Genomic DNA, 14402 nt, shown 5'->3' on the forward strand with positions numbered 1-14402 from the left:
CCCTCTCTCCTCATCCCGGATTGTTCAGATCCTAGTATTTAAGGTCTGAGGAGAGATGGGAAGGAGACACCCCTCTAGTAGCAACTGTTTTCTTATTCCACTCCGTTCCATTCAATCTGTTTGACCCTTCGATGGTTTGGAGACAAAGAACCAACAGTGCCCATGCGAAAATCATTGGAATACTCTCATCTGTTCCGCCATGCCACAAGGGCCGCCCAGATCTTATCATGACTAGTGCTATCACAGGCCATATCGGATTCACTTATGTATATGAGGTACTTCAGACATTCTGCAAAATTGGGGGCATTTTCACAGATTTCCCTTCGTGCCAGGATGATAACGTAAAAAATAAATTTGGAAGCCAGATCATTCAATTCGAAATGCGGTGTTAATCCGAACATAATCATCCCAGTAGTGACTACTAATTGTATGTCTAGTACCTCAGCCATGAATCCTTGTATTTTAAGCCAATAGTTCTTTAACATTGGGCATTCTACAAACATTTGCAAATCATCTGGGGCCAACAGTTTACATCTCGGGCAATAGTATTCTAGGCTTGTAATTTTAACTAATTTTTTTGGTGATATATACACTCTTTACATTGTAAAAAGGTGATTTCTTTTTAGGGGGGCAGACTTAACCACCGTGTGGAGCAACGTGAAGGAATCCACCCATAAATCCCGTAAGATGTTGACATCTGGATCTATGACATTGCCCCACAACCTTTGAAGTTCGGATTTGTCACACCCTCCACCTCAATCAAGGCCCAATACCAGTAAGATAACTCTTTTTTCCATCTGCCCTTTTTATTTACTAGATCAAACTTCGGGTTTGAGATGTTAATATTCCATGAAATGGTAGCCCATCACCCCCTGAGCTGATAATATTTGAATCTAGTAAGTGTTCCCCGGGTCATACTCAAAAGGGATTCCCAATCTAGGAGCTCTGAATCTCTCTGTATATCACTCCAGTATATTAATCCTGCTGTTTTGAGGGGAGATGAAAGCTTATCCTTGAGACAGTCTGGTGTCCCCGGTGAATCCCATATAGGGGCCTTACGGGCGCAATAAGGGATGCCCAATCTTTTCCTGATATACATCCAGTTTTTCAGTGCCGTACCTAAAAATTTTAATCTCACCCTTTTGTAGTCTTTGGGGTCTCCATATTTAAACAGAAAGTATTCCTGCCCTTGTGGGATACCATGGAGGAGCGCCTGAAACAATAGACCTAAAGAGGAGGCATCTGTCTTATCCGCCAGGAGTCTGAAGTTTTTAAAATGGAAGGAGTGGTAGTATATAAGTAGGTCAGGTAAGGCTAACCCTCCCATTTTCAGGGTTCTCCTCATTTTCTTCCAGGAGATTCTCGATGTCTTTGTGTTCCAGATAAAAGAGCCTATTTTCCCCTGGAGTTTGGCTATATCCAATGGGCTAAACATTAATGGGATAGAATTAAACAAGAAAGTGATTTTAGGTAGAATAATCATTTTAATTAGATTCACTCTCCCAAAGATGTTCAACGGGAGGCCTGACCACCGTTGCAGGAGGCTGCACACGTCCTTATGGACTCTACTTAGATTTTCTTTTGGTATCTCTGAGATGTCCTGAGCTAAGTGAATTCCGAGATACCTCATACGTAGCTTTACATCTGGGGCTGCCACCTCCTGATTCCATTGCATGATCTCAGTCTTTTCCTTATTGATCTTATAGCCTGAGATCTTCCCAAAGGACTCTGCCTGATCAAATAGCCTGGGAATGGCTTCTTCCGGGTTAGATGTAAACAATAAAAGATCGTCAGCATAAAGGGCAAGTTTTAAGGTGAGATCCGCTATATTAAAGGGTTTAATTACCGGGTCAGCTCTCAGCTGACAGACAAAGGGCTCAATATAAAGATTAAACAATAGAGGGGAGAGAGAACACCCCTGTCTTGTTCCACGCGAAATATGAACCCAGTCAGTAAGTAAACCATTTATCAAGATTTTCGCCCTGGGAGAGTGTTAGAAGGCGACCTCAGAGGAGCCCGGAGGGGGGCCCTGACTATCCTGAGACCAACCCTCGAGGTATCGTAGCCGGGCACTGGCGGGAGACTCCTCAAGGGAGGAATCTCGTATCTAGGATCGCACACTCGGCACCACACGACAAAGAGACGCCACACCGTGAGTTCTTAAGAACAAATCTTTATCAAATTGGAGTCGTAGGATCTTTATGATCAGCACGGCAAGTATATACAAGTAGAGCACGGGCTCACAGAGTCTCGGGGAGGGGTAGGAGGTAGCGGGACAGTCTTTGGGGTTATGGATCAAATGCAGGGGCGTACCCGGCGCACAGCTCACAATCCACGAGCTGGGGGATACGCTTGTCGTCGTCGGGGTCCGGCGGGACCAGGAGAGGCTGTGGGAGCTGCGAGTCACTCAGCAGGGCTCAAGCACAAGTTCGGAGGTCTTACGATCTTCAGGGAGCCGCGAGTCACTCAGCAGGGCTCAAGCACAAGTTCGGAGGTCTTACGATCTTTAGGGAGCCGCGAGTCACTCAGCAGGGCTCAAGCTAAAGTTCGGAGGTCTTACGATCTTCAGGGAGCCGCGAGTCACTCAGCAGGGCTCAAGCACAAGTTCGGAGGTCTTACGATCTTCAGGGAGCCGCGAGTCACTCAGCAGGGCTCGGGTGTTTCCAAAGGCGAATCTGCCGGATCGTCCCAGAGCACCCCTTGTTATAGGTCGACCCCTCTTTGATGTCCGGAGCCTGTGCAGGCAGGGGTCTTGTCACCTGGGGGTCGCTTGTCGGGGTTTCCTGCCATTGTCTTTTGATCCTTTCAGGGCCGGGTCGGGAGCAGTCCCAGACACCCAGCAGGCGTGGAACCAGCCCTCGGGGAGGCCGGAGGGCCGTTCGAAACCCACCTTCCCAGGGGAGCTCAGAGGTGCGATGGAAACTGCTCCTCCCTCTCTCATCCCAATGGGAGCGCGATGTCCTCCAGCCGGAGTGGCGCCTCTAGGCCAGGGTCGCGCTGAGGCCGGGCGGCCATCATGGTGCATGAAGTGGGCACGCGGGCCCGGCGTGGCCGAATGGAGGACGGCCACGGACGGGGAAGTCCGGGTTGGGTGTGTGTGTCCTGGTGGGAAGGATCAGCTAGGCCGTGTGCTCGGGGGCTGCATGAGGTGCATGGGTCAGGGTGTGTGGTGCGGGGACAGGGATGGCCATGCCACGAGGCCGGGTATAACACGCGTCCCCCCCAGCTGAAAGCCGGAGAGAACTACCCATCTTCTTGGGGGTTCTCTTCGCTGAGGCGGAAGAACCGGGAACGGCCATCGGCGTTGGCGTGGTCAGTACCAGGGCGATGTTCCACGGTGAAATCCAACCCCTGGAGGGAGATTGACCACCGCAGTAGTTTGGGGTTTTCTCCTCGCATCTGCATGAGCCAACGCAAGGGGCGATGATCGGTTTGGACTTTGAAATGGGTGCCGAACAGATAGGGGCGTAACTTCTTGAGGGCCCAGACTACGGCGAAGGCCTCGCGCTCGATGGTGCTCCATCTCTGTTCTCTGGGCAACAGCCTTCGGCTGAGGAAGGCTACGGGCTGGTCTAGGCCTTGGTCATTCACCTGGGACACGACGGCCCCAATGCCATGCTCGGAGGCGTCCGTTTGTACCACAAACTCCTTGGAGTAGTCGGGGGACTCGAGTACGGGGGCAGTGCACATGGCCGCTTTCAGGGCATCGAACGCCTCTTGGCAGGCAGAGGTCCACTGCACTTTCTTGGGTTGTTTCTTGGACGTGAGTTCCGTGAGGGGACCGACCAGGCTGCCGTACCCTCGGATGAATCTCCGGTAGTAGCCCGTGAGGCCCAGAAAGGCTCGGACCTCCGTTTGGGTAGTGGGTGGTTCCCAGGCTAGGATGGCATTGATCTTGGGCTGTAGAGGGGCGACCTGGCCGCTTCCGACCTGGTGCCCCAGGTAGACTACCGAACCTTGCCCGATCTGGCATTTGCTGGCTTTCACGGTGAGGCCTGCCTGGCGCAGGGCGGTTAGCACCCTCCGGAGGTGCTGGAGGTGCTCACTCCATTCGGAACTGAAAACCGCGATATCGTCTAGATAGGCAGCGCTGAACTTTTCCAACCCGGCCAGGACTCTATTTACCAGTCGCTGGAAGGTGGCCGGGGCATTTTTCATCCCGAAGGGCATCACGCGAAAGCGATAGTGCCCATCCGGGGTGGAGAAGGCGGACCGCTCCTTGGCGCCTTCTGTGAGCGCAATTTGCCAATAGCCGCAGGTGAGATCGAATGTGCTGAGGAACCGAGCAGCCCCAAGTCGGTCAATGAGCTCGTCGGCTCGGGGAATGGGGTGGGCATCGGCTCGGGTGACTTCATTGAGTCCCCGGTAGTCCACGCAGAAGCGGAGTTCTGGGGCGACACCGGGGGCAGCTGCTTTCGGGACCAGGACCACGGGGCTGGCCCAGGGACTGTCTGAGGGTTCGATCACTCCCAAGGTCAACATCTTCGAGACTTCGGCTTGAATGCAGGACCGGACCCGATCAGGGACGCGGTAGGCTCGGTGTTTCACCGGTGGGCTGTCTCCGGTGTCCACGTCATGGACACACCAGTCGGTGACTTGGGGGACTAGAGAGAATAGGTCGGAAAACTGCCCGAGGAACTGGCGGCAATCCTCACGTTGCTGGGAAGTGAGGGAGGGGGAGAGGTTCACTCCCTCTACGGAGCCGTCCTTCTCTTTGGTACACAGGAGATCAGGGAGGGGATCCGACTCCTCTTCGGCTCCGTCATCGGTGGCCAGCAGGAGGCTCAGTTCCGTCCGCACAAAGTGAGGCTTGAGGCGGTTCACGTGAAGGACCCGGAGGGGGTCCCGTGGTGACTGGACGTCCACCAAGTACGTGACCTGGCTCTTCCGCTCAATCACTTTGAAGGGCCCGGTCCATTTATCCTGGAGGGCGCAAGGTTTCACGGGGGCCATGAACCATACCTGCTGGCCCGGCTGGAACTCGACCAGAGTGGGTTCTGGTCGTACCAGCGCTTCATCTCTTCCTGGCTCGCCTCCAGGTTGGCCTCGGCCAGCTCTCGGAACTTCCTAGTCTGGTTCCGGAGGGTCAGGACGTATCGGAACACATCTCGTGGGGTGTTTCGGGGCGCCGCCTCCCACCCTTCCTTGACCAGGCTGAGGGGCCCCTGTACGCGGTGCCCATAGAGTAACTCAAATGGGCTGAACCCCAAGGATTTCTGGGGAACTTCCCGGTAGGCGAACAGGAGGCAGGGGAGCAGGACGTCCCACTTACGCCGGAGGGGCTCTTCCAGGCCCGCGATCATCCCCTTCAGAGTCCGGTTAAACCGCTCTACCAGGCCATTTCCTTGGGGGTGGTACGGGGTGGTGAACTTATAGGACACTCCACATTGTTGCCACAGGGACGTCATGTATTTAGAGATGAAGTTCGTGCCGCGATCGCTCACGACCTCGCGGGGAAAACCCATACGGGAAAAGATTCCCATCAACGCCCGGCCCACCACGGGGGCTGTGACGGTGCGCAGGGGTATGGCCTCAGGGTATCGGGTGGCATGGTCCACCAGGACGAGGATAAAGCGGTGACCTTGGGAGGTTGGGGGGTCCAGGGGCCCCACGATGTCGATGTCGATCCCGACCCGTTCAAAAGGGGTACTGATGACAGGGAAGGTTTGGAGGGGAGCCTTGCGCTTTCCTCCGCTCTTCCCACTAGACTGGCACGTGGGACAGGACTTGCAGTGGGCTTCTACATCCGCTTTCATTCTGGGCCAGTAGAAGAGAGTCACGAGGCGACTGTAGGTTTTGTCCTGGCCCAGGTGGCCTGCGAGGGGGACGTCGTGGGCCAAGCCCAGGAGGAGGTCTCGGAAGCGTAGGGGTACCACCAGCACCCGGGCGGATCCTAGCTCCACCGACTTCTGCTCGCTGTACAAAAGGTCATTTTCCCAATACACCTGGTGTGTTCCAGTTTGGTCGCCCGCGGCCTGGGCCTCTGCTTGGTGCCGGGGCCCGACCAGGGAAGGACAGGTAGCTTGCTCCTGGCAGAACTCCTCTCGGGAGGGGCACCCCTCGTGGCGCCACTGGGCCAACTCGGGCAGATCGCCTAACTCGGTGACCTGTGCGGAGCCGGAAGGTGGGGGTTCGTCGCTGGCGTCCGGCCCTCCTTGTGGGGGGATGTGGGGACCCTCGGCGGGGACAATCCTGTCTTCGGTGGTCGGGGCGTCTTCGACTTCCCCAAGAGGGGTCAGTCGGGCTGCCATAGATCGGGTGGTGGCGCACACCCACTCAGGGAGACCCATCATCCCTAGGTGGGTCTTGCACTCGACTTGTTTCCAGGGGGAACTTTCCAGGTCGTTCCCCAGGAGACAGTCGACTGGCTGGGAGGTTCTCACTGCGACTTTCAGTTTCCCGACCACCCCTCCCCATTCAAAAGGCACCAGGGCTACCTTACACAAACTTTCCGTATTGTCAGCGGAAATTACTGGGCAAAAGACGTTGGGGAGGACCTGGTCTTCGTTGACTAAATGACTGAGGACACCGGTGATGCTGGCCCCGGTGTCACGAAGGGCCTCTACTTGGTGGCCATTGATCGTTACGAGCTGCCCATATTTCTTCGTGTTGGAGGGCAGGAGGCTTCCAGGGACCATTTCTCTATCTCCTAATGATACTAAGGCCATGGCGGCGGGTTCCCACTCTACGGTCTCCTCAACCTCCTCCCCCAGTGCTACATTGGCTATCTGTCTAACAGGGGGTGCTGTCGGGGTGATGTGTGGGGCCATGGGGCATTCAGGGTCGTTGGCGTAATGCCCGGGCTTCTGACAACGGAAACAAGTGATGGTCACCCGGTGCCCCCGTCTCACGGGTGGGCCGGATACAGCTGGTGGGGGCGCCGGGAAAGGCGGAGGTTGGGTTTTCGGGGGACTGGACTGGGACTCTCTCTGCCCTCCCTGGTTCCCCCCCCCCTCTCTGGCGGGGTGGTCCCTGACTGGCTCGGGGGTGCTCTCCTACGGGGCCCCGGGAGACCCGGGTGTTGGTCCAGCGATCCGCCTCGACAGCCAGCTTTCTCGGATCCGTGAGCTTGCTGTCGAGCAGATGCTGGCGTAGTTCCACAAAGCAGTTCGCAGCCAGGTGCTCCCACAACATGAGGTCGGTTAGTTCTTCTAGGGTGGTTACCTTGCTGCCCTTGATCCACCCATCGAATGCACGGCTGAAGAAGTTTACATATTCCACCCAGGTGGTGCCCGGGATCTTCCTGCAGTCCCGGAACCTCTGGCGGTACATCTCCGGGATGAGGCCGTACCTTGTGAGGAGGGCCTCTTTCATGTGGTTGTAGGAGGTCTGCATGGAGGTCGGTAGGTCGAGCAGGGTGTCTCTCCCCTCGCTCAGGAATCGTCCCCACAACCCGGCCCCCCAATCCTTCTGCGGGACCCGATGGGAGGTCATGGCGACCTCGTATGCCCTGAACCACTGTTGGATGTCATAGTTTTTGTAATATTCTTTGACCACATCCTTGGGAATGTGGACCTTCTGCTCCGCCGGGGAGGCTGCCTCTCAGTTCCCCGGGGGCCGCACTTCTTCGCTTCTTGCTTTTAGCTCGATTTCCTTCAAGCTGCGTTCGTGCTCCAGTTAGAGTCTCCTTCCTTCGTGTTCCCGTTGGAGTTTCTTCTCTTCTAGTTCTCCTTTTACTCTCATCTGTTCCACTGCTAGCTTTTTCTCGGCTAATTTCAACTCGCCCTCGATTTTAAGTTTGGCCAATTCGAGTTCGTGATGGCGACTTCTCTCTCTGTCTGCGAGTTCTTCCGGGGATAGGCCCCCGTCTGGTACGAAGCTTCGCACCTGGTTGCTGCTGCGTTCTCCTTGGGAGTGTCCAGCTTCGTCGTGAAGTTCCACCGCTCCTTCTGGGCGGGGTGCTCCAGAATCCACCCAAGCTTTCAGTGCCTTCTGCATATCTTCTTTGGTGTTGAGACCAGTGGTAGCGATTTTTAGTTCTTTGCAGTATTGCTTCAGTTCTCTGTGCGTGTATTCCTCCAGTTGTTCCGCCTGGAACACGGTACTGGTATCGTTTTCTGTGAGACTCATGGCGTTTCCTTCTGCCATCTTTGTCGGTAGTGCGTCAGTCGTTCACGGTACGATCTCTAGATTATGGGCCCGAATCCCGTCGCTTGCCACCAATGTTAGAAGGCGACCTCAGAGGAACCCGGAGGGGGGCCCTGACTATCCTGAGACCAACCCTCGAGGTATCGTAGCCGGGCAATGGCGAGAGACTCCTCAAGGGAGGAATCTCGTATCTAGGATCGCACACTCGGCACCACACGACAAAGAGACGCCACACCGTGAGTTCTTAAGAACAAATCTTTATCAAATTGGAGTCGTAGGATCTTTATGATCAGCACGGCAAGTATATACAAGTAGAGCACGGGCTCACAGAGTCTCGGGGAGGGGTAGGAGGTAGCGGGACAGTCTTTGGGGTTATGGATCAAATGCAGGGGCGTACCCGGCGCACAGCTCACAATCCTCGAGCTGGGGGATACGCTTGTCGTCGTCGGGGTCCGGCGGGACCAGGAGAGTCTGTGGGAGCCGCGAGTCACTCAGCAGGGCTCAAGCACAAGTTCGGAGGTCTTACGATCTTCAGGGAGCCGCGAGTCACTCAGCAGGGCTCAAGCACAAGTTCGGAGGTCTTACGATCTTTAGGGAGCCGTGAGTCACTCAGCAGGGCTCAAGCACAAGTTCAGAGGTCTTACGATCTTCAGGGAGCCGCGAGTCACTCAGCAGGGCTCAGGTGTTTCCAAAGGCGAATCTGCCGGATCGTCCCAGAGCACCCCTTGTTATAGGTCGACCCCTCTTTGATGTCCGGAGCCTGTGCAGGCAGGGGTCTTGTCACTTGGGGGTTGCTTGTCGGGGTTTCCTGCCATTGTCTTTTGATCCTTTCAGGGCCGGGTCGGGAGGAGTCCCAGACACCCAGCAGGCGTGGAGCCAGCCCTCGGGGAGGCCGGAGGGCCGATCGAAACACACCTTCCCAGGGGAGCTCAGAGGTGCGATGCAAACTGCTCCTCCCTCTCTCATCCCAATGGGAGCGCGATGTCCTCCAGCCGGAGTGGCGCCTCTAGGCCAGGGTCGCGCTTGGGCCGGGCGGCCATCATGGTGCATGAAGTGGGCACGCGGGCCCGGCGTGGCCGAATGGAGGACGGCCACGGACGGGGAAGTCCGGGTCGGGTGTGTGTGTCCTGGTGGGAAGGATCGGCTAGGCCGTGTGCTCGGGGGCTGCATGAGGTGCATGGGTCAGGGTGTGTGGTGCGTGGACAGGGATGGCCATGCCATGAGGCCGGGTCTAACAGAGAGAAATAAAGTGATCTAATTGCTGTTATAAAATGTTTTGGAATCCCAAAACTAGACAGAGCCAGCCAAAGATATGACCAATTAACTTGGTCGAAGGCCTTAGCTGCATCGATGGCTACAATAGTCAAGGGGAGTTTTTTATCAGTAGCAACGTCTATGGCAGCGATAGCCTGAAAGGTTAATTCATTTAGCTGCCTGCCTGGGATAAAGCCTCTCTGATCTCCATGTACTATAGATTTTATGACTTTAGCCAATCTCACCACCAGAACCCCCGCAAAGATCTTATAATCCACGTTCAGCAATGAGATTGGCCTATACGACTCAATTTTTGCAGGGTCAGATTTCAGGATCAGAGTGACTGTCGCTTCTGACCAGGTTTGTGGGGTTATCTCTCCTGATATCAGTGTCTTATTAAACAAAGACGTGAGAGCCGGGGCAACCTTATCTAAACCTATTTGGTAGATCTCTGCAGGAAGTCCATCGGGACCAGCTGCCTTCCCTTTTGCCATTTTTTAATCTGGTTATAAACTTCGCCCTCTTGTATTTCCGAGCTCAGATAGCCTCTATCAGCCTCTGATAATTGTGGTAAATCGAGCTGATTTAACCATTCTTCTGCGTCATGTGTTAAGGGACCACTCTCTTCTGCATAAAGATCCTGCATGAACCGTTTTGCCTCCCCAGAAATTAGATCATTGTCGTGGGAGATGGCCCCAGTGCCACATATAGTTAGACCCTTAATCAGGTTTCTGGCCCTATCAGACCTGGCCTTCCAGGCAAGTAGTCGTCCACATTTTTCCCCGTACGAGAAGTTTTGCAATTTACTTGCATCCCATCTATCTTTGACTATTTTGTCAATGTTAGCCTGATATTCAGCTCTCAGGGAATCCAGTTCATTCTGTATGGTGGCTAAATTAGCCTGATGATCTAGTGAGGCCTTCTGCAACTGTTGTTCTTTCAGTTTTATTTTAGTGAGGCGATCTTCTTCCTCTCTTCTTCGTGCTTTATTTCTCCTAATCATTAAGGAGGTTAGATATCCTCTCAACCATGCCTTAAAGGTTTCTCAAACCAATTGATCTGTCGTGGTACCACTATTTATCTTAAAGAACTCAACAACCTCAGCCTCCAAATCCACTCTCACTTCCTCTTTTAAGAGTATTGATCTATCTAAAGTCCACCTCCTTACTTGATCTTCTTGCTTAAGCCTAAACCTTAATTCCACCATAGAATGATCTGAGAGTATGGCTGGGATATAGGATACGGTGTCTACCCCAGATAGTAGTATTTGGTCTAACAGGAAAAAATCTGGTGTCTATGTCAACGGCTATAGAAAGAATACTCCCTACTACTGCCGTTTCTGACCCTCCAGATGTCAAGTAAATTAAAATCTTTCATGATATTTTTAAGCTCTGTTTGTGTTTTACGTGGAGGGGTAAATTTGACTCTTGAAGTTCGATCCAGATCTTCATTAAAGATCAGGTTAAAATTCCCTCCTAAAATGATAGGTGTTTCATAATTTAGGAGACTCATTTTTAAACTAGAAAGAGCCCCTGGGGAGTCAGTATTGGGTCCGTAGTAGACTGCGCAAGTGAATCGTAAGCTATCTATCGCAAGGGATGCAGTCAGCCATCTACCTGAGCAATCGGTCTCAAACTTCTCTACCCTAATCCTACTGTTAGCTCGAACTATAATTGCCACTCCACTGGTGTTTCCACTCTGGTTGGAACAGAGGAGATCCTGGACCCACCTTTGGCTCCTAAGCGCTGTCCTACATTCTTGTCGCTCCAGGTGGGTTTCTTCAAGGAGACAGATGTCGGCCTTTGATTTATTTAGGAATTCACAAATCCTAAGGAGTTTCCTCCTTTCCCTTAATCCATTAACATTCCAGTTTACTATTTTTATTATTTTTTTAGCTGTATCTATCACGTAAGAGGGAATTCTAGAATGAGAAGCTCAAAGGTGCCCCAAATCCTTTTTCTACAAAGGAGTTGCGTCAGGTTACTCTCAGCCGTTATGATTACATGAGGAATACGTTTTTTTTTACAACCACCCACCCTGCCCCCGCCCCCCCACCCTTGAGGAACCCTCCCTTATAAGCCTTGGCGATCATGTCGCCATTTGGGAGCCCTAGTCCCTGACGTGAGATCTGCCTCTGAGTTCAAAGTGAGAATAAAGAAACTAAATAATAATTGAACCACCTACATCTACCCACAACCCCCATATTTTTTATTTTTTTAAAATTTTAATTCTTTGAAACTTTATTTAGCTATTATTTATTATTATTTTTTTCTTCCCCCTCTCTTCTCCATATCTTACCCCCCGTTTCCCTCTTGTTTTCCCTCTTTGCCTTTCATAATCTCTAGCTACCCTATGTCCTATATAGTCCTATGTCTATATTACGTCAAAAGTTGTGTTATAGGATAATATAGCAGTAAGATAATAGGGTAATGCAGAAATAACGCAAAAATCCAAAATAACCCAAGAATGGCGCCCCAACATAAAGCGAATAAAGAACAGCTAGCGTTGGGACTCCTTCATACCAATCAGAAACGTGTCCACCTCCTGGGGTAAGGTAAAGTTATATGTTTTATTTCTCCAAACCACCCTCAGTGATGCTGGGAATTTCATTAATACCTGACCCCCTAGGCTTCTTATATCAGCCATACGTGACCCCAGCTCCCACTGCCTCCGTGCTGTTACTCTGCCTACATCTGAACGTATGAGGTATTTGGTGGACTCTATCTGCAGAGACGTGTCTACAAGGGCCCTACTCAGTATCAACTCTTTTATGGCATAGGTATGAAAGTTCACCAATATCCTTCTAGGCGCTTTCCTATCAGGGTGCTGTCTAAACGGATCCCTGTGGGCCCGCTGTATTTCGCTCTCTATATCTAAGTCGGGCTTATCTTTTAACACTCCCTCTCTCAATAATCTGCATACCAGGGACTTTACATCACCGTTTTTGGCCCCCTCGGGTATTTTTAAGAATTTTAAATTGTTCCTCCTGGCATGAATCTCCAATCTTTCCATGTCCATCTGAAGTGACCTATTCTGAGCTTTTAGCTCCGATAGGTCTTTTATTTGAGCCTGGGAGACTTGGGCAAGAGCGGCAACTTCCCCTTCCAAAGCCTCTGTTCGAGAGCAGATATCATCTAATTTACTCTCCAAGCTGGTACACTTCTCATTAATCTCCTTCTGGTTGCCCTCCGAGATTTCAAATTTAGGCAATAATTTCGAAAGAAAATCTTCGCGTAATGACTGGAGGAGCAGCTCAAGTTGGGATTGGCTAGTTCCTTTTTCTGCGGCGTGGATCTCCCGGGGAAATGATGGTGAAATATCAGAAATAGAGCTGGCTTCTAGCATTGTACTTTGCTCCAGCGATATCCGCCGTCTTGAACCCTCCTCTACCGCAGACGTGGACTCTGATTCTACAGCGCAAAGGTCTGTCTCAGGATCTGAAAGCAATGGGGAGTATCTATTGACCTGAGTGACCTGGGTGACTGAAGCCTGAGGGGTTGTGGGGGGGAGAATCTGCTTGCCCGTCTTAGCCACCTTACTTCTACAAACAGCTGCGATAGGATTGGTATTTATAGGAGTCTTTTGGGCCGTCATTTTTTCCATTATCCTAAAGTAGGATTTTAGTGAAGGAGTGGGCTTGATTATACTTGGGCAGGTTTTAGATCTCTTCACTTCGCCTATCTTACTTTTCTCTCTCTTTTTCTGTCGGGGAATAATGGGAATGGGTCTCCCTACCCTGCCGGTGTGGGGAAGGAGCTGCTCCTTCTCAGGCTGAGAGCGGAATAGGTATCTGTTTCTTGCCTCTAGTGGAGCTGTTCGGGTTTGAGGTAACTGTGCCTGTGTACTACCTATCCTACCTACTTCTCCTTCCCTGGCCTCGTCTATTTTCCCTCCCTGGTGGGGTATTTGCTCCGCGAGGCGCTCTTTAGGGGAGGTTAATGGGGGCTGGTCTATCACCGAGTCCATCCCTCTACCTCTCTCGTTTCCCTCGCACCTGTATCCAAGCTCAACAGAAGCCTCAAGCCGTCCCTGGGGGCCCTTAATCACAAAAACATTACCCCTTCGAATATCCACACCCCCCAAGCCAAATACGTCTTTCCCCCGACCCCCCGGCACCGACCTCGTCTCTGTAATCAATGTTCCAAGTCGGCTTACGGCGCCATACCGGGGTCGAAAGTCGAACCTTATGACAGCCGCGCGGATTCTACGCCAAAGCCTTGCACCTCGTCCGCTACAGGCGCCGGCTCCTGAGCTCGCTCCAAGCCAGTCCTCCTTAGCTGACGTCAATGTCTCCACACCCATCGGCTACTCCTCCTCGATCCTCCTCAGGTCTCGCCGGTAAGACCGTCGGAAACACCACGAAGGTTGCAGAGAGAGAAGAAAATAAATATAGGGTAAATTTCGTATATCTATCTTTTTTATTTGGGTCAAAGTCGCTGCACTCTCACCGCTTCGTAATAATTAAGCATCTCGGCAGAGCTTCACTCAGTCAGGGACGGAGCTCCTGCAGCCGGCGTCAGCCCGCCGCCATGTTCCTCCTGCTAAGACTCAGTCGAGGGAGTCAATCTTGATCTTAGTATGGATATGTACTTGAATACACCTATCAATTCTGATGTCGAGTGAATTGGGAAACTGCATCATGATTGGCTCCATCTTTGCTTTTTCACATTTACGATGAAGAACGAAATGCATTCTGCTTCTTGGAATGAAGTGATAAAAACAACAGTACAGAATGCTAAAGTAATAGATGGAAGGAGTGTAGGGTGCCAGTAAGTTTAGAAAAGGAGGGAAGAAGAGGGTGCCAGTAAGTTTAGAAAACATAGGGAATTAGAGAGGGAAGAAGAGAGTGAGAAAGCCGATGGAAAATTGACACAGACGATGTAGGGGAGAGATAGAAAGGGATAATGCAAGCATAATACTGTGAACATTAGAAGAGGGTTTCAGTAAATGGAAGCAAGAGTGAGAGAAATGGGGACAGGAGGAACACCAATTTAATTTTAAAGAATAGTTATGATGTCACATGAACTGATTTTCATGTAGTTAAATGGACTAAATGAGTT

General features: G+C 52.0%; 1 long non-coding RNA gene across 2 annotated transcripts in view; it reads left to right on the top strand.

The window, feature by feature from the left end:
• Positions 1-13468: 13468 nt before the first annotated feature.
• LOC146820762 (uncharacterized) overlaps positions 13469-14402 on the top strand; it is a 132667-nt gene continuing 131733 nt past the window's right edge. For both annotated transcript variants that reach the window (XR_014963049.1, XR_014963048.1), the window contains exon 1: positions 13469-13736. This is a non-coding gene — a long non-coding RNA (uncharacterized LOC146820762). The remainder of the gene's footprint in view (positions 13737-14402) is intronic.

This window comes from Triturus cristatus, chromosome 6 (assembly GCF_964204655.1).
Source record: "Triturus cristatus chromosome 6, aTriCri1.1, whole genome shotgun sequence".
Taxonomy (NCBI): domain Eukaryota; kingdom Metazoa; phylum Chordata; class Amphibia; order Caudata; family Salamandridae; genus Triturus; species Triturus cristatus.